Genomic DNA, 18,995 nt, shown 5'->3' on the forward strand with positions numbered 1-18,995 from the left:
AATTGCAGCCTTATCTTCTGCAATGCGAAGTTTCAATGTTTATTTTCACCAATATAAATAGCCCTGCATATGCATTTGAGTATTTGTGGTGCTACAATTAATGAAGCTTTGTATTTTGTATTCTTTACCTGTTCTCAGGTGGTAAAAAACGTTAGTATTGGTCGCGGTGTCACAATGTACACAGTGGCCACACTTGTAATTGCCATTGGGTGGGCCTGGGAGCCAGGTGTCACGCTTCTTGGGTCGATGCATGCTGTGTGTAACGGAATCGGCTAGATTGCGCTCACCGGCACAACCCATGTTCTTCTATTAGTGCCAGTGAGTACACTTTAACATTCAGTCTCTCTAGCTCGAGTATAAGCCTGTTCAATGACACCCTTATCACACCCGCTTTGCAGGAACCTGGTGAGCATATCATTAACTTTGCACTAGAAATCAACATCTGTACTACACTTATGTCAAAGACTTAGTAATTGACCCACTGGTATGTTCCGCTTAAGGTGTACTGGGTGGTTACTGTCTGGGCGTAAAAGTGTGTTCCTACTCCAACTTGTTTTCTTTATTTTTGTGTATTGTAAGATCCAAGAAGTCTACTTTCTCCCAACTTCTCTCTGCTGTGAATTTGATATTGGGGTCAGATAAATGAATATAAGAAATGAACTCTGATAGGAGAGCGTCAGTACCCTTCCATACCAATAGTTGTCGTCAATGTATCTTTTCCAAAGTGCGACATTCTGGAAATATGTTTTTTTCTGGAAATCATAAATGAAGGTCTCCTCCCAGTGGTCCCATAAATACATTTACATAGATTGGAGCAAATCCAGCTCCCATCACTGTACGCAGAATCTGTTGGTAGAAACTGCCCGCATATTGGAGATCATTTGATGTGAGGGCTTTTTCAATGAGCAACAAAATAAAGTTAGACGGAGGTAAGATACCTTCCAGTCTAGTGTTGAGATAGTGAGAGAGTGCTCGTAGGCCTGTGTCATGTGGGATATTAGTGTAGAGAGACTAAACGTCAAGTGTAACCAAGATGCTTTCAGCGTGGCATCTATAGTTATTGATGATCTTAAGCACATCCCTGGTATCTCCTAAAAAGACTGGCAATACTGGCACAAGTCAACACACTGAGACAGGGGTTCAATAGGGCTACTGTTACCTTACACTATGGGATGTAAAGGAGGTTTATCCACGCTTTTATGTATTTTCGGTAGGCCATAATAAACTGGACAGGCTGGGTGTGGCATAATGAGAAAATCCTTCTCCTTTTCCATTGTGAGTGTGGCATAATGAGAAAGTCCTTCTCCGTTTCCCTCTAAAAGAGCGTTATCAATGAAGCAATCTACATCCTTTTTTATTCTACCTGTGGGGTTGGAACGGAGAGAGACATAGAACTTAGGGTCAGAAAGTTGAGCATAAACTTATCAGCATTTGTCTTTCAGTTCCTTCAAAGCATTTTGTTCATCATTACTGAGACTATCTGCTTGTTTTGGAGTGTTGCGGGCCAATATAGCAAAATCCTGTTCTATCAGCCTACTGTAGGTGAGAACAGAGGTACTCAAATTAGCATAAGGCACATCAGAAATACCAGATGCATTATGGTTTCTAAACACTGCATTGCTATTACACAATGGTTGCCTATTAGCACAGAATAAATTATTTAAATGTGATTGACGAACAAATCTGAAAGTGTCAACTTTTCATGCAAAAGGTGCCAAAGCCATCCTATTACAGGGTGAGAAAGAGTCCTTTATTCTGGTCTGATACTTGGGCATCCTGAGAGGCCCTGGTGATATGTTGATCACCCAAAGTTGTTGTTGCGGTTCCAACTGGACCTCCTCAGTTGGGCTGGGGGTGGATTTCCTTCCCCTCCAACCCAGTCGCGTCTTCCCGCGGGTTGCTGCTGGTTGCCTCGCACCCGATCACGGCCGGTTGTGATACAACCTGGATAGATGGTGCCATCTTGGTAGTCCCTTGGGTCTCATTCATATTTATTCCAAGCCTTTGTAGCTTGTGTCGCTTCTGTTCATTTTGGAACGCAGTGAGAGATGTGGATATCTCATTGGAGAATGTGTTGTTTACACTGTTCCAAAATTGTCCCCAAAATTATATTTGAATATAACCCTCCTTTTTCTTGATCTCCTTCTTATTGTTATTATTAGTATTATTATTATCATCATTTTAATAAGTAATGTAATTATCATTAGTATGCTCAGTAGCCTATAGCAGCCTTGTATAACCACCACCGACCTGTAGGCCTAAGACGGCATCCTGTTTAGTCTTAATACAGTAACTTACTTAGGCCTGTATTTAAATAATTACTGTTTACAGGCTAATGTATGAATCAATCATTAATTTGTTCATGTTACCACACAGCATGAGTCATTCATGATTTGAAATGCAATAAATATCAAACCGAACCTTGAATAATGAGCATAAACAATAAATAAACCGTTCCACGTTGGCAATTGCATTCACAAATGGATGTGACTGTTTTAAGTCTTTGCTGTAAAGGCTTTCAACAGACTTTCTGGTACACTTAGTGTTTTTTACATTGTTCCAAACGATAAGAAAAATTATATTGTAATCTAACAGCACCTGTTCGGCACGCCGGCTTGCTCCTTACTTTCTTTTTCTTGATCTCCACTATTTCCCACAACAAGTCAAATGTATTCCCCATATCTGACTTCCAATTACCTCCTGACAGAATATTCTTGGTCGACCAATATTATTTTTGGTCGGGGACAGCCCTACTTCCAGTAAATGTGTTTTTGTAAAATGTTCATTGTAAATTGTTAAAAGTTGTCCTTGTGCATAGAGCTGTGTGGTTTGTTAAACTTTTCAATTAATGGTGTTTGTTTGACATACTTTTTAAGTGACAGATCTCAGCACAAATCTTTTTTCATAGAATTGGCCAGTACTTCATAATTAATTTCATAATGATTAGAGCTAGAGCTTCTGTACAGAGAAGCTGAGGACTGTGAGACCCTATTTCACAGGATTGATTGTTTAGTGGACACTTTTGTTCCTTTTTAATGTAACCTTTATTTAAACCAGGAAGTTCCTTTTTTAATGTAACCTTTATTTAAACCAGGAAGTTCCCTTTTTAATGTAACCTTTATTTAAACCAGGAAGTTCCTTTTTTAACATAACCTTTATTTAAACCAGGAAGTTCCTTTTTTAACGTACCCTTTATTTAAACCAGGAAGTTCCTTTTTTAACATAACCTTTATTTAAACCAGGAAGTTCCTTTTTTAATGTAACCTTTATTTAAACCAGGAAGTTCCTTTTTTAATTTAACCTTTATTTAAACCAGGAAGTTCCTTTTTTAACGTAACCTTTATTTAAACCAGGAAGTTCCTTTTTTAACGTAACCTTTATTTAAACCAGGAAGTTCCTTTTTTAATGTAACCTTTATTTAAACCAGGAAGTTCCTTTTTTAATGTAACCTTTATTTAAACCAGGAAGTTCCTTTTTTAATGTAACCTTTATTTAAACCAGGAAGTTCCTTTTTTAATGTAACCTTTATTTAAACCAGGAAGTTCTTTTTTTAATGTAACCTTTATTTAAACCAGGAAGTTCCTTTTTTAATGTAACCTTTATTTAAACCAGGAAGTTCCTTTTTTAATGTAACCTTTATTTAAACCAGGAAGTTCCTTTGAGATAAAGAATCTCTTTTTCAGAGACCAGTGGCCAAGAAGAGATCTCCAGTATTAGAAGGCTGGCTGCAGCAAACCGTTGGGAGTGTTCACACTTTCATTATGCCAAAACAAAAGAGCCTGAAATAGAGTTTAAACTCAGCAAATTCACAGTGGCAAGAACAATCACAGGGCTGAAACAGAGCAACACTTTTCCACACATTTTTTCAGTTTCGGTTCAAGTCAACCTTCTCAAATAAAAAGTGAAACAATCAGCATGCTTAATTCTTGGAAAGTTAATTTCCCCTTTTCTTTCTGTAATTGGAGGAGACATATGGAAATAATATGCCAGTAATTGCCCTGTAAGGTTATGTTAACATGCTGGGAAATCTCAAACACATTGATGTTTTCCAGCCAGGCCAGACCCAATGCATATTTGATCATTTATTTACAGTGGGAAAATGTCTGGGGAACAATGGAAACCAGCCTGGGTTTCTCCTCTCTCAACTAGCTTTTAAAACACACAGCACACCACTATGGAAACTCTATAGTATATTATTTCACTCTGTCAACCTTTCATGTACCCTGAATACAGTGTGGCAAATTATTTATTGAAAATAAAATGCCTCTCACTGTATAAAAATATGGGATACACATTACACACACCAAAATGGCGCCGGAGAAGAAGACAGACGTTTTACGTGTCCCCAACCAATTGTGTTTTTTGTTCGTTTATTTGCGTTGTTTGTAACTTATTTTCTACATAATGTTGCCGCTACCGTCTCTTATGACCAAAAAATTACTTCTGGACATCAGGACTGCGATTACTCACCACGGACTGGCAGAATCCTTTTTTTCCTTAACGAGTCTGACGACCCTGATGCGAACGATACACTGCTTTCTTGGGAACAGGCCCGGATTCCCGTGAATTGTGTGAAGAGGAAGCGGAGGAAAGGGGGCCAGAGGGCGAGCTGCATCTGAGAATAAAATTGATGACCTACGCGCAAGATCAAACTACCAACGGGACATTCAAAACTGTAATATCTTATGTAATATCTTATGAGTCGTGGCTGAACGACGACACTGTCAACATACAGCTAGCTGGTTATACGCTGTACCGGCAGGATAGAACAGTGGCGTTTGGTAAGACAAGGGGCGGTGGACTATGTATTTTTATAAATAACAGCTATGATAAGCTGTAGACCTCATTATCTACCTTGAGATTTTTCACCTGTATTTTTCGTAGCTGTTTACATACCACCACAGTCAGAGGCTGGCACTAAGACAGCATTGAATGAGCTGTATTCCGCCATAAGCAAACAAGAAAACGCTCACCCAGAGGCGGCGCTCCTAGTAGCTGGGGACTTTAATGCAGGGAAACTTAAATCCGTTTGACCAAATTTCTATTAGCATGTTAAAACCTGTTGGGGCTAGGGGGCAGCATTTTTACTTTTGGATGAAAGGTGTGCCCATAGTACACTGCCTCCTACTCTTTTCCAGATGGGAATATATGCATATTATTATTACTGGTGGATAGAAAACACTCTGAAGTTTCTAAAACTGTTTCAATTATGTCTGTGAGTATAACAGAACTCATATGGCAGACAAAAACCTGAGAAGAAATCCAAACAGGAAGTGATAAGTCAATTTAGAAAACAGTGCCATTTGAAGTCCAGCTTAGATATGGATGTTTATGCACAAACAGTTTAGGGCTTCCACAAGATGTCACCGTAATAGGTTCTGGTTGTATGATTGTACTATAAAGGCGGGGCTCATAATAGCTCTTTGAGTGGGTGGCCTGGCAGAAAGCCTTGGTCTCATTGCGCGCGGTCACGAGAGAGTGTGTTCCAATGGGTTTCTTCAGACAATGAAATTCTCCGGTTGGAACCTTATTGCTGATTAATGTTTAAAACATCCTAAATATGGATTGCATACATCATTTGACTTGTTTCTACGGCCTGTAACTGAACTTTTTGAGTTTTTGTCTGGAGGAATTGCTTGTGCTTTTTGAGGATTGAATGCTGGGCTGAACAAGCTAACAACAAGTGGCTAAATGGTGGGCTTTATGGAACTTTATGGAACAAATCAGTCATTTATTGTCGAACTGGGATTCCTGGAACTGCCTTCTGATGAAGATATTCAAAGGTAAGTGAATATTTATAGTGGTTTTTGTAGCTTCTGTTGACGGCTATTTCTTTGGGTTCTGAGCGCCGTTCTCAGATTATTCTTTTTCCGTAAAGTTTTTAAAGAAATCTGACACAGAGGTTGCATAGAGGATACGTTTATCTTTAATTCTGTGAATAACACTTGCATCTTTTATCAATGTTTATTGTGAGTATTTCTGAAAAATCACCGGATGTTTTGGAATCAAAACATTACTGCACGTAACGCGCCAAAGTAAACTGAGATTTTTTATATATATATATATGCACATTATCGAACAAAACACACAATACATGTATAACATGATGTCCTATGAGTGTCATCTGATGGAGATAATCAAAGGTTAGTGACTCATTTTATCTATATTTATGCTTTTGTGACTGTGAAAAATCGCTGTGTGTGTTTTTGAATTTGGTGGTCATCTAACATAAATATATGTTGTGTTTTCGCTGTAAAACATTTTAAAAATCGGACACGATGGGTAGATTAACAAGATGTTTATCTTTCATTTGCTGTATTGGACTACAGATGGTAGCGCAAACAGCCCAGTACATCACTGGGGCCAAGCTTCCTGCCATCCAGGACCTCTATACCAGGCGGTGTCAGAGGATGTCCCTAAAAATTGTCAAAGACTCCAGCCACCCTAGTCATAGACTGTTCTCTCTGCTATCGCACAGAAAACGGTATCGGAGCGTGAGGCTTTTAAACAGCTTCTACCCCCAAGCCATAAGACTCTTGAACACCTGATCAATTGGCTTCCGGTACCCCCCTGTGTATATAGTCTCTATATTTTACTGCTGCTCTTTAATTACTTGTTGCTTTTATTTATTATTCTTATCCATATTTTTTTAACTGCATTGTTGGTTAGGGACTCGTAAGTAAGCATTTCACTGTAAGTTCTATGCCTGTTGTATTGTGACTAATAAAATTGGATTTGACCGTAAATGCACTGTCATCAGAGGCTGGTGTACTGTAAGTAGAGGAGACTGTCTCTACTCAGAAGGGACAGTTTGTGACATACATTAGTCACCCACACAAAGGCCTGCCTGTTTATCCCGCTGGAGTTGGGCTTTGTCATCACACACAGTGAAGTTATAGGGACTGACACTGGGAACAGCATGACCCACTTCTGGTTGACCTGGAAACACTCCGCAGGCTTTACCCCCAGTCTCACGCCAAAGCAAGTGACATCAAGCAGAGGTTAAACAAAATTGGGAATTAATCCAATCTGGGCTGATCAAAAGTTATTAAATGTGAAAATGAAGAGATGGAACAGAGGTCAGCACTCAGATGCTTTACAAATTCACACCAAGACTGCTGAGTAAAATGGCTGGCACAAACATACATTACATTGACAAAGATACATTATTTCAATTATGGTGCACTTGTAAAAGACTTCTAACACAAAATGGTAGTATTTTAAAGATAACATGAGCTCAATGTGTGAGAGGAAAAATAGAAGCTCAACAATCAAGTGCAAAACAAATCCCTCAAAAGTAAAGAAAGTGAAATTAACCGAGCTACATTTACTTTCACTTACTGTTTCACTTCCTCTTTCTGTTCTTTAGCACACAGATTCCACATACACTGCTCACTTACAAATATACTGCTCACTGTAAATGAACTCCATTTCACGAAGGGATGTAATTCAAAGGAATAAAGGAAGGAATCAGAAACGACAGTAAGTGTTGGGCTGTATTCTGAAATGAACTAAAGATATGGAAATGAAAAACGTCTGTTCTTAAATTACTTTTGGAAAAGAACATCAAACTTTATCCCAGTTATGTGAGGACAAAGGAAAAACATGTTTTGGGACAGGGCCAAGTATTTCCATAAGAGTTTTGAGCTCACCAAGTCCAACCTACAACTTGGAGTCATAGATCCTGTGAAAACAATATTATGTGATTACTACCCCCTTGTGGATAGAACTCCACATTACACATTGGTGGACAGACCGTGTAATGCACTGAAAACAATGCAATACAAATCAATAAAATTATGTGTTTTTTATGCCCACCTAAAAATATAATAGAAATGGTATTTTCCAATATCAAATAATGAGTCAAACATATAGTATTATTACGTTATTAAATATATTTAGGCTTTTCCTAAACGGTGATGTCACATCAAACCATCGAGGGGTTGATGAGTGACAAAAGCCATCAACGTAACAATACAACCATGAAATGGACACAAACCCCCAGTTGCAGCTCCTGAGGTAAGCAGAGCACCTTGCTCTGAGAGTAGAACAACAAGTCAGGTCTAAGCTGTAACACTAGGCCACATCCCACTTGCTGAACCCTCTCACTCATAATCCAACTAGTCACGCCAGTACTGGGGGCTGACATTACCATACAAACACAGGTATCCGTGGAAACCGCTGGGATGGCACAGTGAGCTGACAGAACATGCAGCTCAGATTAAGTGGAGACATAAATAGGTAGGTCTTACTTAAATGCACTGTCAGGATGGCACCTAAATCCTCAGGGACGCCGTCTCGCAGTCTTACAGCTAAGAACATCTGTCCCTGTGAGATTCAGGGATCTTTCATCTTTCCTCGTCTTCAGGGAGGACAGCTACTTAAAGCCACTACTGATCCTACATAGCACCGTTTAATATTCTGCTTCTACAGCTATAAAATCAATTATACAATGTATTTCATCCTTATCATGAATATTGCCAAATGAAATACCTATCTGATCATTCATCTCTAAGCTATATTGAAGTAGCTATAGTGAGTGATAGTGTAATGATCAATGCGACCAACTGACAAATCAGTTGCACCCTTTCAAGGCAAAGTTAAACAATGAAAGTTCTCCTGGCCCAATTTCATTGTAATGAATGGACACCTGGTAATGATTGACCTTCGGACAGAGAGAGAAACTCTAAGCACCTGAAAACCTCCGAAATGGCTGAATCAGCAGTGATTGGTCAACTGTGTCCATTGGGCCGAGTACAGAGGACGAGAGGGGTGGTGGTTTGGACCCATGGACAGAGGCAGGTCAGAGTAGAGGTGACCAGGGGGTGGAGCCATCCCTGCTGCTTTGAGTGACACGTGACCCATAGACAAGCTCATGGTTGTAAACACTTTCCCATCAGAAAGGAAAAACACTTTTCCACCTTTTCAATAAAACGGCATTAACCATTCTTTATCTGCTCTAACAAATTGAGGCAATATGACTACACAATTCCACATATACAATAATTATCTACAAGAAAGCGTGACACCAACAATTACAGGTACACATAGATGACGACGGCAGCTTTTACAAGGAAATAGAGAGATCACAGATTCTAATTCTCTGGTGTTTTAGGGGACTGAGTGGTGACAAGATTAGGACTTCATCTATTGCATAGTGTTGAAAACAGCTGTTGCAAACTTGGCTAAAATGCCCCCTGACCTGTGTTTTGGTCCCTGAATGAGGGTCTCTGGATTCCCATCACTGTCACAGCATTTACAAGCTCAGGGAGCCCTGCTTCAGCACCCCCCCCCTCCACCCTCTACAGTCCCTTGACCCCCACATTACCCCTGCCCACTCCATGCATGAGGCTTCCTGGGTCTTGAATAGGCCAAGGGAGAGTAGTGTTGTCCATGGGTACTCTCTGATCCTGCCTCCTCAAGTTTACAATCCAATCAGGTTTTGCCTCATAAACCCATGCCTCCTCCCATAGGGGGCAACAATGCCAGTCTTTCTCTGTGCACAGGTTTAATAGTTCCCCCAAGCTTCCTTCCAAGTATTACTGACTCCTACAGGTTTATAGAGGCCAGGACACAGAGGCTGCTGAGAAAGTCTAGTCCACAGGAGAGCTGCAACAATCAGGTCAACGTGGAGTCACGGCGAGGTCAGACGTTTCTGAACTGAGTTTAACCTCTGACCTCTAGATGGTGCCACCTGGCTCCACAGCCAGGACGAAGTGAAGGGAGCATCTCAAATGAACTTCACCTCAACCTGGACCTTAACATTGGACAAACCCCCCACCCCTGCCCCATGCCCCTTCCACCAGCCTGTTGCCCCACGGTGAGAGGAGAGAGGGCCTGCAACCACATTGTACCACAGTAGCCAACAAACACACAAACACAGTTTTAGGGGGGACTGAGAAATGCCTGACTATATCCCTTACAAAACTGTGCAGGTGTTTAATTTACTGTATGTGTGTAAGTGTATGTGAGTAACATTTATCTGTTCAATGGACACATTGAGACTATTCTCTGCAAATATTCAATTCCATCCCATATCTTGCTGCATCTGTGAGACAGAGGCTGTACACAGTGACCATGTTGTGGGCCAGCTTCTGTTCTATTTTCAGTTGAACATGTCCCCCTGGTGGAGATGGAAGGAGTCACATTCTACATTGAAGACATGCTTATTATGCCAATCCAGTAATGGGAAAGGCAAGAGGAACAGCAAAACCTGTATCAATTATTTTCTCCTGAACTTGGAATGATTTTACATTTCAGAGGGAACTTGGATGCTGGCAAACTGAGATATTTGCACTAGTAAAAAAGGCCACATGAACCATAAAGCTTTTAAAATTATTTTCTGCATGTTTTTCTTCATTGTATTTTTTTTTTTATACTCCATATACAAACTTATACATAGGAACAAAAATGTACAGACGCACACAAACAATGACTACCTCATCTATCTCATCTGCCCAGACCCGCATGCTCACACCCCCATCCCTATTGTTTTTCACTTGGCCTTAAATTGTATCAATTTGTTTTTCTCTGCTACCCATGCCATTTCAATATTTAAATCATAAATAATCATATTTTTCCATTGTGTTAATGATCGCGGATTGATTGATTTCCAAGTTTTTGGAATATGTTTTTTTCAAGATGAGAAGAGAATTGTCCAGCCCATTTGGGTATCTCACTACACCCCCATATGGCATGTCTTGAAATATGCAGACAGATGGATTAAAAGTATGTTTACATTGTAATACTTCTGACAGCAAACTTTCTAGCTCCGCCCACAACTTCGAGACCATAGCATTCCCAGAACGCGTGGATTATTGAGTGATTATTAGTTTTTCACTTAAGAAATTCTGCATTTGTGCTGTAGAACTTATTCATTTTGTCTCTTGTATAATAAATTCTATACATTAGTTTATACTGGATTAAGCGTACATTTTCGTTTACTGTAATTTTGTCAGTTATGCTCCAACTTTTCCCCCATCTTGTGCCAACATCTGTTATTTTTAAGTCTGGGTTCCAATAGTTAATATTTTTTTCTAAGAGATTGAAGGTTGGATAGGCTCCCTGTAAGTCTTTGTAAACTGTATCCTATCATATGGATATCCTTTTCTGACTCAAATAACATTCCTTCAAGGTTGCTCTGATGTCCAAAAGATGTCAAATCTAAATGTTGTGATATGTAACTTTTAAGTTGCATGTATTTGAAACTATGTACATTGGTCAGTCCAAAATTAATTTGTAATTCTCTCATGGAAATAAATGTACTTCCGGGTCACCAAGTCATTTACAGTTTATATGCCTTTAGTTTTCCATGTGGACCAATTTATTAGTGAACTCTGAAAAGCTATCCAAGGATTATTCCATACGGTTGTGTTTTTAGGGAGTGATATTGGTTCTTTTTTTAAACATTTTCTTCCATATTGTTATAGTGTTCTTAACTATGAAGTTGTTAAAGTTCTTAGCTTTATCATTTGAAAATAGACACTTAAAAAGATTCTGGGGATGAGCATGTGCATCTTCAATACGTACAAAATGTTCCTCTTTAGTGCATTTAACTATATGTCGCAATTAAAATGCTTGGGTAGCAAGACGATGTAAAACTTTCCTTTTTATTCTATGAATTGTATTTGTCCATAAAGTCTGTTAAGACCCAGTATACTTTTTTAAAGAATGTCTTCGGTGGGGTAATTGGTATTACCAAAAATAAATACAGAAATTTAGCAGCCGTGCTATTCTAAAGAGGTAAGATTTATGAGAAAATCATTCAATTGAATTAGATCTGCTTTAATATTGTTAAGTAATGGAATCATCTTTATATATTTGTTGTTTGTTGTCAGTTATTAACCCGTATTTAATATTTTTGTGGTCCAGTTAAAGGATTGCTATGAGTTATTATTTTTATTTTTCCTATTGACATTATTTTTAAAAATCCATGTAAATATCACAGTTGAAGTTGGAAGTTTACATACACTTAGGTTGGAGTCATTAAAACTTGTTTTTCAACCACTCCACACATTTCTTGTTAACAAACTATACTTTTGGCAAGCTGGTTAGAACATCTACTTTGTGCATACATAACACAAGTCATTTTTCCAACAATTGTTTACAGACAGATTATTTCACTTATAATTCACTGTATCACAATTCCAGTGGGTCAGAAGTTTACATACACTAAGTTGACTGTGCCTTTAAACAGCTTGGAAAATTCCAGAAAATTATGTCATGGCTTTAAATGCTTCTGATAGGCTAGTGCTTCTTTGCTTGACATCATGGGAAAATCAAAAGAAATCAGCCAAGACTTCAGAAAAGAAATTGTAGACCTCCAAGTCTGGTTCATCCTTGGGAGCAATTTCCAAACGCCTGAAGGTACCACATTCATCTGAACAAACAATAGTATGCAAGTATAAACACCATGGGACCACGCAGCCATCCTACCGCTCAGGAAGGAGACGCGTTCTGTCTCCTACAGATGAACGCACTTTGGTGCGAAAAGTGCAAATCAATCCCAGAACAACAGCAAAGGACCTTGTGAAGATGCTGGAGGAAACAGATACAAAAGTATCTATATCCACAGTAAAACAAGTCCTATATTGACATAACCTGAAAGGCTGCTCAGCAAGGAAGAAGCCACTGCTCCAAAACCGCCATAAAAAAGCCAGACTACGATTTGCAACTGCACATGGGGACAAAGATCATACTTGTTTGAGAAATGTCCTCTGGTCTGATGAAACAAACATTGAACTGTTTGGCCATAATGACCATAGTTATGTTTGGAGGAAAAGGGGGAGGCTTGCAAGCCGAAGAACATCATCCCAACCGTGAAGCACGGGGGTGGCATCATCATGTTGTGGAGGGGCTTTGCTGCAGGAGGGACTGGTGCACTTCACAAAATAGATGGCATCATGAGAGAGAGAAATTCTGTGTATATATTGAAGCAACATCTCAAGACATCAGTCAGGAAGTTAAAGGTTGGTCACAAATGTGTCTTCCAAATGGACAATGACCCCAAGCATACTTCCAAAGTTGTGGCAAAATGGCTTAAGGACAACAAAGTCAAGGTATTGGAGTGGCCATCACAAAGCCCTGACCTCTAGAAACATTTGTGGGCAGAACTGAAAAGGCGTGTGCGAGCAAGGAGGCCTATAAACCTGACTCAGTTACATCAGCTCTGTCAGGAGGAATGGGCCAACTTATTGTGGGAAGCTTGTGGAAGGCTACCCGAAACATTTGATCCAAGTTCAACAATTTAAAGGCAATGCTACCAAAAACTAACTGAGTGTATGTAAACTTCTGACCCACTGGGAAGGTGATGAAAGAAATAAAAGCTGAAATACATCATTCTCTCTACTATTATTCTGACATTTTACGTTCTTAAAATAAAGTGGTGATCCTTACTGTCTTAAGAGAGGGAATTTTTACTGGGATTAAATGTCAGGAATTGTGAAAAACAGAGTTTAAATGTATTTGGCTAAGGTGTATGTAAACTTCCGACTTCAACTGTAGGTCTAGTACAGTGTTGTCTTGTTAAATCCACGTATCCTAAACTATGGGTTACATTTAACACAATATTGACATTGATTAATGTTTATTCAGAAACTGGGGGAATAGTGGCATCCTGGCTAGGTAACTCCTTAAACCACGTGTCAAACTCATTCCTCAAAGGGCCGAGTGTCTGCTGATTTTCACTCCTCCCTTGTACTTCATTGATTAATTAAGGTCACTAATTAGTAAGGAACTCCCTTCACCTGGTTGTCTATGTCTTAATTGAACGAAAAAAACAAAACCCTGCATACACTTGGCCCTCCATGGAACGAGTTTGAAACCCCTGCCCTACACCGAGGACCAGTACATGTACTATTCTATCCCACCACTAGAGAGAGTCATTGAGGCAATTTTACTGCCATCCCAACGTATTGCTGCTGGGTGAATGTAACAAACCTGACATTAAATGATGTGTGGAATTAATATCACCACTCACAATAAACTCCAAACTCAACTGAAAAATTACGGAAGAACAGGAAAATACATGAATGACTTTATCACTTATGATAGTGGTTAGATGTGTATTTGTCCTATCATGGTGTTAAAATACAAATAAACTCACCTACGACATCATTCTGTTCAACTTCCAAGGGATGTTCACCATAGAAGCCTGAAAAACAAAAGAGACGTGAAGACAGAAGGACAATCAGATATCACTAGATACTTGTGTATGCATAGTGTATGTGGACACCCCTTCAAATTAGTGAATTAGGCTATTTCAGCCACACCGTTGCTGACAGGTGTATAAAATCGAGCACACAGCCATGCAGTCTCCATAGACAAACATTGGCAGTAGAATGGCCTTACTGAAGATCTCAATGACTTTCAACATGGCACCATCATAGGATATAACCTTTCCAACAAGTCAGTTTGTAAAATTTCTGCCCTGCTGGAGCTGCCCTGGTCTACTGTAAGTGCTGTTACTGTAAAGTGGAAACGTCTAGGAGCAACAATGGCTTAGCGGTGAAGTGGTAGGCCACACAAGCTCACAGAACGGGACTGCAGAGCACTGAAGCGGTAGTGTGTAAAAATCATCTGTCCTTGGTTGCAACACTAACTACCGAGTTCCAAACTGCCACTAGAAGCAAAGTAGCACAAGAACTGTTCGCCGGGAGCTTCATGAAATGGGTTTCCATGGCCGAGCAGCGGCACACAAGCCTACGATCACCATGCGCAATGTTAAGCGTTGGCTGGAGTGGTGAATTACGATTCACCATCTGGCAGTCTGACGGACAAAGCTGGGTTTGGCGGACGGCAGGAGAACGCTCCCTGCCAAATGCATAGTGCCAACTGTAAAGTTTGGTGGGAGAGGACTAATGGTCTGGGGCTGTTTTTCATGGTTCGGGCTAAGCCCCTTACTTCCAGTGAAGGGAAATCTTAACGCTACAGCATACAATTACATTCTAGACGATTCTGTGCTTCCAACTTTGTGGCAACAATTTGGGGAAGGCCCTTTTCTGTTTCAGCATGACAATACCCACATGCACAAAGCGAGGTCCATACAGAAATTGTTTGTTGAGATCGGTGTGGAAGAACTGGCCTGAACAGAGCCCTGACCTCAACCCGATCAAACACCATTGGGATAAATCACAGGCTGACCACACCACTCGCGTCGCGTGCACGAGCGTTGCAAAATACATTTCGAAATCTATGTTACTCAATTATTGCACCCACACTGCTCGTGCGAAGCCAATGAGCGTCTGCGTTGCCAAGGGCTAAAATAGAAATCAGTTCTATTTCTGATGCAGATCGCGCTGCAAGTCCTGCCTCTCCCATCTCCTCATTGGTTATACCCACGTGGTTGACTGAAAGACGAACGAGGTCAGTGGCGGTAATGCACCTAACTTATGAAAGTTGCCAATCGCAATATAAAGTCAAGAGAATAAAAAGCCTGGAAGGAAGAGAGTTGACTGGAAACGATTTGGTTGACCGTGTGTGGATTAATTGGCGGATTAGAGGACCTTGTGCATTTCAGGTAAAATAACAACTCAATGTTTATATCCCAGGACAAATTAGCCTGCAACAGCAAGCTAGCTAAACAGGATAAATTAGCTAGCAAGTGCAAGCTAACTAGCTAAATTGCCATAAATGTTTAATGGTTTTCGACCTGTCCCCAAATTAATATAATTGGTTCAGAGTTTGTTTTGATATTTCAACCTGCGTGTCGTGATCGCGTTTGGTATGGGGGGACAAAAGACATTCATGCACGATGGCGCACGTGCGCAGCCGGTTTGGGTTCTGTGTTAGAACGCCGACTGCAAGCCAGGCCTAATCGCCCATCATCAGTGCCCGACCTCACTAACGCTCTTGAGGCTGAATGGAAAGCAAGTCCCCGCAGCAATGTTCCGACATCTAGTGGAAAGCCTTCCCAGAAGAGTGGAGGCTGTTATAGCAGCAAACTCCATTTTACTGCCCATGATTTTGAAATGAGATGTTCGATGTTCAGGTGTCCACATACTTTTGGTTATGTGTTGTAGCTCTTGCTGAAGCCACTAATTGCTCATGTGGACTATGAAGTGAGACCATTTCTGTGCCTAGTCCATCAGTACCATCTATGCTGTGCAGTGGGTCTAGACCAAAGAGCCAGGGTTCTGGTCTAGAAGCACGGTTTCAACACTTTTGCTTCACACCTCTCTGATTCAGAGGGGTTGGGTTAAATGTGGAAGATACATTTCAGTTTACTGTATTTAGTTGTGCAACTGACTAGGTATCCCCTTTCCCTTTAACTGACGCCCGGCACAGAGGACAATTTCCATAGACGGCCACATAGAGAAGTCAGATTAGTACATTCCTAATAGATTTAGATGCACTATTGTAAAGTGGCTGTTCCACTGGATGTCATAAGGTGTATGCACCAATTTGTAAGTCGCTCTGGATAAGAGCGTCTGCTAAATGACTTAAATGTAAATGTAATGTAAATGTATTCAAATAAATGTCACTGAAGCTGATTTTTTTTTACATCACTCAGAACCAAAGATATATACATTTTATATTCATCCAATGCCTGCCATATTTTGGGATTACGCGATGACGTCGTTGCTGCTCGCGCTGCTCCCTGTGTGCTCTGAGCATTAGTGTGCATGTGATGTTGGTCCATACAAACCGGATGCAACCCGAATATCGACCGTCCATGAATCGGCGTAAGCGAACATGAGTAGATTACCTTGGAAATAACGGTCAGACATCTTGGACAGTATCCAGTTATTTTTATACCTCAGAGGTCTAGACCAATGACTGACAATGACAGGGGGCAGTCATTCTTCCCTGGTCTAGACGCCAGTCCACTTCTCACTTACACACTCAATGACAAGCCAAGCGACCCTGTCAGTATACTATATAACCCCCCCACCCCCACCACCACCATTATAGTACACCCCCACCCCGCTCGTGTCAGCACACCACCCTGCTATCAACAGCTGTAGACCCCTGACCCGACACACGCGAGCCGCCCCCTGTACCCTCGACTGAACACACTGGCATATGGTGTCCCTCGAGCAAACACACTGCACCAACACAGACACAGGCAGACACACATGCCCAGCTCAGACTCACAGACACACAGTCACATATGCCAGGCTCAGACACACAAACACTCACTCACACACTCACACTCACACACACACCCACACACACACACACACACAGTACTGAATTACAGTATACGCACAAGCACATACAGTATAACCCCAAACATGGTTAGCACAAACAAGAGTTAACTCATTCAAACTCATTCTCACTCCATACATTGCCAACTGTTATTATAATTAATAATAAAAATAATAAATATTAATACTAAATTGCATTTTGTAGAGCACTTTTCATTTACATACATAAATCACAAAGCTCTTTACATTGTGAGCAACCATTAAAAGAAAAAAGCTTCAATAAACAGTGCTAAAAACATAATATAAGAAAAAGATTGGCTAAAACTTCAACGACAAATTCTGAAACACTTGTGTTTTAGCTAAGAATGGGACAGTCCCAGAGAATAAAAAAGAATGGAGCTCCAGTGTGTGGTTCCTTCGATAATCTTCCTGTCACCCGACTGATAGCCTGGGGCTGTGAGGGATTCAGCAGCAGCCTATACTATGCAGCTTGAGCCTCCTCCGCTGCAGCCCATTGTGTGTTGACAAAGAAGGGCCATCTTTAACCTCTAAAACCTCTGCAACCTTGGCACAATGAACACACAATCATAATAACATACGGGCTCTTAAGCGTTCTCTTCCCTCCACAGGGATAAGAGGCCAGGCATGCTCAACAGAGCTCTCAAACCTGTCATCGAAATAAGTCTTACAGTATTTCTTTAGAAACCTCATCTCCGAAATAACTCATAAGAACAGCATGCTGTAGTCCAGAGGGTGTACCTGTCATATTACCTTGACCAAGTCAATTTATGATTCCTACTGTTGTAGTTTCTACATTATAATAACCATGTCCTCCTATAGAGAGAACTACTTATTCCACAAATCTTTCACCTTTTGCTCTTGTATTCCTGTGAGATCGGGGATTAAAGCATCCCCTCCAGGGCATGTTTTGTCTACCACCATCAGTACACATACTGATTAGCTGCTCAGCTCTGGCAACCAGCTCCATGACTCCAGCAGGGCCAATGCTAATGTTAATCACATTAACCAAGCTACAGGCTACAGACTGGGGAACACAAGCTAACCCGCGGCTTCAGCTCTCCCCCTGCAGTCCCCATTAATGGAAACACAGTACCACCTATTGAACAACCTCTTGGTACCATACTCAACTCAAAAACAAAGACAATTGGGAATATGTGTAGTACCCACATGTTGGGTCTCAACATACTGTAAATCAAATTCAAAACACGTTTGAGAGACATTATATTCATTTTCAACATGAGCCATATGGTTAGGGTAAGTGTGTGAGGCCATGGTGGTGCAGAGGTAATATGATCATGTACAACAGAGTGTAACAGTAAGTGTCATGCAGCAATTACCCCTTATACCCCTACCCCTTACTATGTCCCCCTAGCACCCTGCCTCTACCCCAACCCCTTACTATATCCCCCTAGCACCCTGCCTCTACCCCAACCCCTTACTATGTCCCCCTCAGCACCCTGCCTCTACCCCAACCCCTTACTATGTCCCCGATGTCAGTCCATCCCCATCCCACCTCAGCACCCTGCCTCTACCCCAACCCCTTACTATGTCCCCGATGTCAGTCCATCCCACCTCAGCACCCTGCCTCTACCCCAACCCCTTACTATGTCCCTCATGTCAGTCCATCCCACCTCAGCACCCTGCCTCTACCCCAACCCCTTACTATGTCCCCCATGTCAGTCCACCCCCATCCCACCTCAGCACCCTGCCTCTACCCCAACCCCTTACTATGTCCCCAATGTCAGTCCATCCCACCTCAGCACCCTGCCTCTACCCCAACCCCTTACTATGTCCCCAATGTCAGTCCATCCCACCTCAGCACCCTGC

Source organism: Oncorhynchus keta, chromosome 14 (genome assembly GCF_023373465.1).
Source record: "Oncorhynchus keta strain PuntledgeMale-10-30-2019 chromosome 14, Oket_V2, whole genome shotgun sequence".
Lineage (NCBI taxonomy): Eukaryota > Metazoa > Chordata > Actinopteri > Salmoniformes > Salmonidae > Oncorhynchus > Oncorhynchus keta.